Genomic DNA, 10,044 nt, shown 5'->3' with positions numbered 1-10,044 from the left:
AAAGGCGGGATTAGACCACGTCCCGCAGGCCGGCGGAAGTCGCTGATGCTCTCATTGGTTGCAAGACCTTGATCTGTGAAAGCGGGCGTTTTGGAGGATACCGGAAGTAGAGTCACGGAGAGGTAGGATCAGGAAGTGGGGCTGCCTCTTTAAATAACAAAAATCTGAGGTTCTGTTCTATTTATCTTTTTGCTTTCTTTTTAAAAAAAGTTCCCTGCTACTTACCCCTAGAACTCCACAGTGCGAGAATCTCCCTCAATTTGTAGCTCCCGCGCCTTCCTCTTGTGGGCTTTTGGGGATGCTAGGGTTCTCGGCATCATCCTCAGGGTGCGAACCTACCTGTTCACCCCCTTTTCAGTTTCTCCATTTGCATCTGAGGGATTCTTGGGAATGCGAAGTACTTTTGAAATGCATTGTGTTGGTTGTGGGATTGGGAGGACGGTTGAATCCAGAGGGTAGTGTTGAGTAGGCTGTTTGAGCATTTTCCCAGCACTGGCCTGTCCTTTCAATCCCCAGATATTGGTCAGCTGTGGGTTCCATCTAGGCATCGGGGCTGAAACGTACTAGGCAATTTGAGGTCAGGAAAGAACTTTCTGTGGTAACAATGGAAAGAAACTGCCGTTTACGGACTGCAGCAATTGATTAGGTACTTTAAAGAGATCAACTGGCAAGACAAATGACAAGGCAACTTTTAATAAGTAGTAGTATTTAGCTTTTTCTGATTTTAATTATCCCATTAGGTGAGATTCTATTACACACACACACAGACACACACATACACACGTTTTTCTTGTTGCATTTTATCGATGGAGAAACAGGCACTTCGACGTGTTTGAATTTGCATAGTTCTTGGAATTCTAATGCAGTATTAGAAATGAGAGTTTTCCACTCTTTGCCCCCTTATGGCAACCTTTTGGTTCTAAATGCGTGGTGTATTTTTTCTCAGGCAGGAGAGCGTTCTTTTCAAAATGTTTTCAATTTTTTATTGACTTAGAAGGTGGATAGAGAGAAAGAGAGAAGGTAACTCACGTGAGATGTTGGTTTATGAGCTGTATTCTGCCTATGAGACCCTTTTGTTTTAGGGCAACACAATGATTAGAAGATTTGGGATTCTTCTATTTGTGTTTACATTGTTCACTAGGGCACACAAAGGTTTTGTTTTAAACTATAACCAACTTGATATTTGAGTCTGTTATATTGAATTGTCAAGATTTGGTCAAATACACAAATTAGCAAGTATTTACTGGGTGCCTGCTTTATTCATGGATCTTGAGATTGCAGCATAGGAATAAAGATGGTCTGTTCCTTTAAGGAATTTAATAAGGTTGGGGGAGAGGGGAATAAGAAAGATATAAAAAAAATACAGTACTCTCCACCTAAGGAAAAAAAAGTCTTTTAATGTTCTGTCTTGTAATTCCTTTATATTATACCTTTTAGGTCTTGCCATTCAAATTAAACAAACCTGGTTTAGTTATGGAAATTATGTTGTGCAACTTATCGAGCTTGGCTTTTAGGGTAGTAAATGTGTCTGTAGACATAACTGCCCTTGCTTTCACGTGAAGATTGTCTTGATCTTTGTTACATATAAAGGTAATACTTCTGTATGAAGCTCTGCTTCAGGCTACCTGTGAAGAGCATCAGAAAGCTTAACTTGTTAGAGATCACAATTGATTTGCTAGATCTACATATTTTAATTAATTTTAGGCCATGACTTCTTATGTACCTGAGCTTCAAAATAGTAAAGAAAGGCGTTGCCAGTTAAGTTATCCATAGAGAAACACATATACCAATAAATGAGGCTGAACAAATATGTATAATGTTTATTGCATTTATGTAAAACATCAAAGTTAATCTGACGTGGTGAGTTTTTTTGGGAGGTGGTAGTTTAGCTCCATCGTCTTACATAAACCCCCTACTTTTTGGTTTTCAGATTATATCACAATTTCTAAAATCTTTCTGGCAGCTTTGCAATGAATCCTCATTTAAAACCATCTTGGATCCTTTCCTTACTAGAAATAAAATCTGTCTGTGTTATTCCTTTGTTCAAAAATTATTATTTATTTTTATTTTTGGGACAGGATCTTGCTCTGTTGCCCAGGGTGGAGTGCAGTGGCACAATCATGGCTCACTGCAGCCTCAACCTCCTGGGCAGAAGCAATCTATCCTCCTCTCTCAGTATCCCCAGTAGCTGGGACCATGGGTGCCTGCCACCATACTTGGCTAATTTTATTTTATTTTTTGTGGAGACGGAGCTCACTATGTTGCATAGGCTGGTCTCAAACTCCGGGGCTCAATTGATCCTCCCGCCTTGGCCTCCCAAAATGCTGGGATTACAAGTGTAAGCCACCGCACCACGTCTGGCCTGTTCAAAAAGTATTATCTCTCCTGCATCTGGAAGAATATATCCAACTTTGGTTTCATGGGTATATTAGAATCGTATGTAAAAATAGTGGATATTTATAGTTTTCTGTGGCACCAGTGCACAGGTGTCCTCAGTGTTATGAGGTTTAAATGAGTTATTACAGGTATATCATCTAGGCAAGTGTTTGGCATACAGTAAGCACTCAGAAAGTGTTGGCTATTACTGTGCATGGCTTTGTCTTTACTAAATTAAAAGTCCCTGGAGAGGAGGAATTATAATGGAGGAATGGTTGAATTGCATATATTAGGCGCTACATACAGTAGTCCCTCCTTATCTGAGGTTTTGATTTCTGCGGTTTCAGTTACCCATAATCAATCACAGTCTGAAAATATTAAGTAGAAAATTCTAGCCGGGTGTGGTGGCTCATGCCTGTAATTCCAGCACTTTGGGAGACCAAGGCGGGTGGATCACTTGAGGTCAGGAGTTTGAGACCAGCCTGGCCAACATGGCGAAACCCCGTCTCTACTAATATACAAAAATTGGCTAGGCATGGTGGCATGCCCCTGTAGTCCCAGCTACTCAGGAGGCTGAGGCAGGAGAATCAATTGAACCCGGGAGGTGGCGGCTGCAGTGAGCCGAGATTGTGCCACTGCACTCCTGTGTGGGCAACAAAGTGAGACTCCATCTCAAAAAAAAAAAAAACAATTCTGGAAATAATTCATACATTTTAAATGGCATGCCTTTCTGAGTTGTGATGAAATCTTATTCCATCCCATCCCATTCAGCCTGGGGCCATGAATCATCTCTTTGTTTAGCTTATCCCTGCTGTATAAGCTTCCTGCCTTTTAGTTGCTTGGTTATCAGATTGATGGAGGTGGTATCACAGTGCGTGTGTTCTAGGAATACTTATTTTACTTAATTATTGCTTCAAAGCACTAGAGTAACGACGCTGGCAATTTGGTTATGCCAAAGAGTAGCTGTAAAGTGCCTCTTTTAAGCAAAAAAATGAAAGTTCTTCACTTAATAAGGAAGAAAAAAATCCTATGTTGATGTTGCTAAGATCTATGGTAAGAACAAATCTATCTGTAAAATTGTGAATAAGCAAAAAATTTATTGTGAATAAGCAAAAAAATTTATGCTAGTTTTGCTGTCACATCTCAAACTGCCAAACTTATAGCCATAGTGCATGATAAAAGCTTAGTTAAGATAAAAAGGGAATTAAATTTGTGGTTAGAAAATGTGAACAGAAGCATGCTCAGATTGAAGGCAGTTGGGTTCAGCCTCCCCGTGGGTCCTTGGGATGTTCACCTTTGGATAAGGAGAGGACTGCTATAAAAGGTTTTAGTATTAAGTTGGTATTGCATTTATGTCACCAGACCACTTTCTCCCCATTTTCTCTTTTTACTTTGTTGCTAGTGTTAATGATAGGGTTGATTTACATTGCCTTTTACATTACCTACCTTTTTTCATTCACTGTTATTCATATATATGGAAAGACAGTTGTTCTGCTTTTTTCCTCTTATCCTCAGCTAGCCTCCCTAACCTTAGGTAAAGGTTTTTCGTGTTCCAGCGTTTGTCCTTTTTTTCTTCCCCCCTTGTTTTTATTCTCTTCCCACATGGCTTTTCAATTCAAACTGAAATGTACTTGAGGACCAAAGTTAATACAATTTTATTGTATTAGGGATTTTTGTTAAATAAGTAGATTTTCAGCTGCCTTTGTCACACACAAAAAATAAGGTAGAGATAGGTGTTAATCTCCTTCACTAAAGTAACCATTTTACTATCTGTATGTATCCTATAATGTCAACTTGTAAACCTCAAATATACAAAACAACATTTTTTTAAAAAAGAAGTTTCACCAAAAAAGACACTTCTATTTAATGTATGTCTTATTTCTTTTACCTTAAGAAATGTTTCTCTTAGCCTTTCTCCATTTTCAACCCCATTTGTTTGCTCTTCTCTGCAACGAAAATCCTCTAAAGAGTTTTCTGTGCTCCATGTTCCAATTCCTCTTTTTCTACCTCTGCATCTTCATTGGTATATTTGGAAGATATCTTGAACTCAGATGTCCCAGACTGAACTCCTTTCCTCCCAAATCTTTCCCATTCTTTCTCATCTGAATTGATGGCAACTTTATACAGCTAGTTGCTCAGTTAAATCTTTGGAGTCATCCTTGACTCCTTACTTTCTCTTGTATTCCAACAAATCCTGTTGGCTTTTTCTATGAAATATATCTAGAATTCAACAGTTTTCTACTATTTCTGCTATTAGTATACTGATCATCTCTTGCTCTGATTTTTGTTATTACCCACTATCATTTCTTGCTTAGATTATAGTAATTGTGTTCTGTTCTCTCTGCTTTTTTCAGTTCTTGCCTCCCTACAGTCTATTCTCATATGTCAGCCAGAGTGATACTTTTAAAATATAAATAAAAAATTGTATATTTACACGTAAGATTCTAAATGCAATATGTTATCCTAGATTGGATCCTGAAACAGAAAGAGGTTATTAGTGGAAAAACTGGTGAAATCCAAATAAAGTCTATGGTTTAGTTGATAGAAATGTATCAGTGTCGGTTTCTTAGTTTTGATAAATGCACCGTGGTAGTATAAGAACATTAGAAGAAACTGGGTGAGGGGTGTATGAGAACTTTCTATTGTCTTTGCAACTCTTCTGTAAATTCAGAATTATTTCAAAATAATATACAGAAGAATATAACGTTACTTTTTTGCTTAAAAACCTTTTGTGAATCATTTGATTCATAGTAGAAGCTAACAGCCTTACGTTGGCCTACAATAGTCTACATCAGTCTTGTCCAACTTACAGCACACAGGCTGCCTGTGGCCTATGACGGCTTTGAATGCGGCCCACCACAAATCTGTAAACTTTCTTAAAACATTATGAGATTTTTTTTTTTTTGAGCTCTTTAGGTATCATTAGTGTTAGTGTATTTTATGTGTGGCCCAAGACAATTCTTCCTCCACTGTGGCCTAAGGAAGTCAAAAGATCGGACACCTCTGCTCTACATGATCTGGTCTCCCATTACCTCTCTGACTGCATGTCTTTGTATTCTCTCTCCCTTTGTTCCAGCCATACTTACCACTCTGTTTCTTAAGTACACTAGGCCTACTTCTACCATGGGCCTTTGCACTGACTGCTTCTTCTATCTAGAATGCTTTTGGATCCATACAGCTAATTCCTTCACATCTTTTACATGTTCCTCAAATGTCACCTTTGCAGTAAAGCATATACCAACCTCCCTGTTTAAAGTGTAGCTTTGCAACTTCCATAGCCCCTACCCCTACACTCTCAGTCTTCTCCACCCTGTTTTATCTCCTCTTTTTACTCCAGCGTTTATTATTATTCTATATATGTTTTACATATTTGTTACATGTATTTTTAATTGTGTTCCCCTATTAAAATGTAAAAATCCATGAAGGCAGGCATTTTTATCTGTTTTGTTGTCTTATGCCACATTCTAAAGCATTTGTCTGAGGCACAGAAGTACTCAGTAGGTTTTGTTTGAATGAATGACCGACTTGATAGGGTGTTTGAATCTGTAATTTTTTTTTTTTTTTTTTCGAGATGGAGTCTTGCTCCATTTCCCAGGCTGGAGTGCAGTGGCGCAATCTCTACTCATTACAACCTCTGCCTCCTGGGTTCCAGCAATTCTCCCATCTCACCTCCTGAGTAGCTGGAATTACAGGTGCATGCCACCATGCCCAGCAAATTTTTCGTATTTTTAGTATAGACGGGGTTTCACCATGTTGGCCAGGCTGGTCTCGAACTCCTGACGTCATGATCCACCTGCCTCAGCCTCCCAAAGTGCTGGGATTACAGGTGTGAAAGTGCTGGGATTACAGGCATGAGCCACTGCATTTGACCATGAACCTGTAATTTTTGATTTGCAGTCTGAAACACTGAACTATTTATCACTTCCATATATCATGCTATTTCTTGCCTCCAAGCCTTTACTCATGCAGGCTCTTCTACTTGGAATGCCCTTCCTTATCTTTCTTCCTCTACCTCTAAGTTGTTTTCACCTGACCATTTCTCTTTAAAGATTCGTATAATATTAGATGTAACTCAAGGAAGCCTGCCCTAAAATGTCAGGCCAGGGTGAGTGCTGCCTTTCAGAGGAGCTATCTTCCTACCTCTGCATTTTACAAACTTATAATTCTGTTTGGGTGTCTCTATTTCAGAAGAGAGTTGCGAATGTGTCTTACTGATCTTAGGGATATCAAATCCTGGTACATAGGAAGTAATCAGTGAATGTTTTAATGCATTAATGGCATGATGAAGGACACTCAGCTATGAAGCATAGTTTTGATTCCAACCTGGGTCTCTTGAGTGTAAAATCAATGGCTTATTTGCTATACCTTGTTTCTTAGGAAAAAGATGGCTGTCTTTAAAATAATTGAAAGGTACTATATCCTTTTGATACAAGTAGGAGGGAGTTAATGCATTGTATAGCCCTGGACAATTTGCTCCTTGTCATTGTTGAAGCTGCCAGCCCTGATGAAAGTGAGTTGTGCGTTTTTCTAAGGCATTGGCTGAAATCATTGATCAGGGTTCAATTGTAGACAGCAAATTTTTAATGTTGATGAAATTAGGCACTTTTGGGGAGGAAAACATTCTTGAGATTTGTGTTGCCAAAAAGAAGAAATACATGCCAAAGAAGAAATACATGCCAAAATTCCAAACTGTTCATGAGGCATTTGTGGTTTTACTAGATGCCATTACTACCAGTAACTTCATGTTACATTGAACTTCTGCTTGTGTACCATTGGGAAATCCCAGAGTGTTTAAAGATGTTGCAAAGATTTTCTTTCAGCGATACAGAAATTTGCTCTTAAGATTGATTTAATTATGATTAGTTTGTTAACAGTATCACTGACACATAGCACAAAATTAGGCAAACTAATTTTACATTTAAAATACTGTTTGTTTAATCCTAGATAATGAGCTAGACTTCCCAACTACTCTTTATGATTGGCATCCTGAGTTCAAACTGCCCTCTGAATATTATCATTATTGTTGCAGCCTATAAACTAAACCAGTTTTATCTTCACCTAGCCCTTAAGACTAACAAAAAAGGAAATAGATTAGCTCTATAGATTCTGAAAAGGCTTCCACATTAGTAATGTTGTTGCAAATGATCATTAGGCTTGAGATTAAGTAATCAAAAACAAATATTACCTGGAGGACATTGTATCCTGAATTCGTGTTCGTTTCCATAGCTTTGCCAATCCTACAGAAATGACTAAAATGTTGAAGTAAGCAAAGAGTTCAATCTGGTCTTGTGTGAGAGAATTCTATTAACTTACTTGTAATTTTACCTGAGCAGTGAATGAGAATTTTATTGGATAAAGAAGGAACTTGCTCATTTGGAACAGAAGCACATGGCTGCTAAGAAACAAGATGCAGCCATTGTTGAAACCTGTCAAAGTCTTGACAGTATAAATATTGACATGCTGAGACATGTCAATATTTACTGTAGAATTTGTAAGTTGCCAAGTTCCTGTTTAAGAAATGTGACCCTAGCGTTGGATACAGTATATCAATAAATACGGAACATGTCCAAATGAACAGCTGCTCAGGGAAAATAAAATTACATCTGTCTAAACTTTGAGGCACTTAAAAAGTTAAAGTTTAAAAGTTCATGATTTTTTTGGTAATTTTTGGTAGATGCTTGTATGATATAGTATACTAATAGAGTTCCATGCATGGGTTTAACATAAAAATGACAGTATCGTTGCTATTTATAAATTTGTAAGTTAGCTGTGCTGTGATACTCATCTATAAATTGAATTTTAAAAACTTGCCTAGTGTTGTGTTTAGGAACCAACCCTTCATTTTCAACATTGTTCTTAAGGAGAAATTGGCTCATGATGACTTACATATTAATTTAGGGAGACAAAAGTTTATACTCCGATAACTTCTTAAATGGCAACATAGAAAAATAGAAGTTTTTGCACTTTAGATGTGATAAGGGAATATGACCCTGTTATCATCATCTGACAAACATGTCTCAGTAGAAAATCATATTATAGATCACCACTGTTAATTCCCATCTGAATATCACTATATTTGAACAAAGAGCTTTTTGATGCAAAGTAGACATTTGAGCTTTTGTATCAAGTCATTAGAACCACACAATCTTACATTGTTTTGTGGACTTCTAGAAGTTGTTTAAATTTAGCAATTCTTTGAACGACAGTCCTAAAACAATCTTAAGTACATAAAACATGGGTATCAGGACTTGTTTTCTCATTGCTTCTCCTTTCTAATGGTAGCGATAGGTGGCTTTTAAATCGTAATCTAATCATTTAACCACTTCATAATATTGTATGAGTTCTTAGAAGAAATGAATGATTTATTAAGTCCATATAGTAGCTTACATTGTAATTAGCTATAGAGTTGACCCTTGAACAATATAGGGGTTAGGGACGCCAACCTCTCATGCAGTTGAAAATCCATGTATAACTTTTGGCTCCCTCAAAACTTAACTACTAATAGTTTATTGTTGACCAGAAGCCTCATCAATAACATAAACAGTTGATTAACATATGTTTTATGTGTTATATGCATTATGTACGGTATTCTTACAATAAAGTAAGCTAGAAAAAAGTAAATGTTATTAAGAAAATCATAATGAAGGGAAAATATATTTACTATTCATTAAGTGGAAGTCAGTCATCACAAAGGTCTTCATTCTTGTCTTCATGTTGAGCTGGCTGGGGCGGAGGAGGAAGAGAAGGATCGATCTTGCTGTCTCTGGGGTGGCAGAGGTGGCAGAGGTAGAGGAGGTAGAAGAGGAGGCAGGAGAGGTAGACACACTTGGTGTAACTTTTATTGAAAAACTTTAGTGTGTAAGTGGACCCACACAGAACAAACCTTCAGTTGTTCAGCGATCAACTGTGTATGTGCCTTAATTTAATTTCTCAGTTTTTATCTAGTTTTTTTTTTTTTTTTTCAAAAACAGTTTTCTAAGACATTGGCTGATTCTCTCTCTTTCTCATTTTGTCCTGAGTCAAAGAAATCCTTTAGATATTAAATCAGACTTACCTGAACTGAATGTTCGTACCTAAATGCCTAACCATGATCTTTATATTCTGGAATGTTCTAACTTGGTTGAATTTTTTTGACCATCAGCTAAATAGATATCTCTGTTTTATATAACCTCTAAACAAGTTTTAATTAAAAAATCAGGCATTTCTAGGCCAGGCGTGGTGGCTCACACCTGTAATCCCAGCATGTTGGGAGGCCAAAGCAGGTGGATCACCAGAGGTCAGAAGTTCAAGTCCAGCCTGGCCAACCTGGTGAAACCCCATCTCTACCAAAAATACAAAAATTAGCCGGGAGTAGTGGTGCACGCCTGTAATCTCAGCTACTCGGGAGTCTGAGACATGAGAATCGCTTGAACCTGGGAGGCAGAGGTTGCAGTGAGCTGAGATTGCACCACTGCACTCCAGCCTGAGCAACAGAGTGAGACCCTGTCTCCAAAAAAAAAAAAAAAAAAAAAAAAGGTATTTCTAAATAACAACAGCCCTATAAAATTTGTCCTGGTTGGCTGGGCACAGTGGCTCACAATTGTAATCCCAGCACTTTGGGAGGCCGAGGCAGGTAGATCATTTGAGGTCAGGCGTTTGAGACCAGCCTGGCCAACATGATGAAACCCC

The 10,044-nt window shown here is 37.9% G+C and overlaps 1 protein-coding gene across 2 annotated transcripts in view; it reads left to right on the top strand.

The window, feature by feature from the left end:
• The first annotated feature begins 13 nt into the window (after nucleotides 1-13).
• Nucleotides 14-10,044, top strand: part of XRCC4 (X-ray repair cross complementing 4) — a 330,523-nt gene continuing 320,492 nt past the window's right edge. For both annotated transcript variants that reach the window (XM_032156912.2, XM_058440741.1), the window contains exon 1: nucleotides 14-122. The gene's annotated coding sequence lies outside the window, so the exon portion shown is untranslated. The remainder of the gene's footprint in view (nucleotides 123-10,044) is intronic.

The sequence above is a fragment of the Hylobates moloch genome, unplaced genomic scaffold (assembly GCF_009828535.3).
Source record: "Hylobates moloch isolate HMO894 unplaced genomic scaffold, HMol_V3 SCAFFOLD_6, whole genome shotgun sequence".
Classification (NCBI taxonomy): Eukaryota; Metazoa; Chordata; class Mammalia; order Primates; family Hylobatidae; genus Hylobates; species Hylobates moloch.
This window is presented reverse-complemented; position numbering and strand designations above follow the sequence as displayed.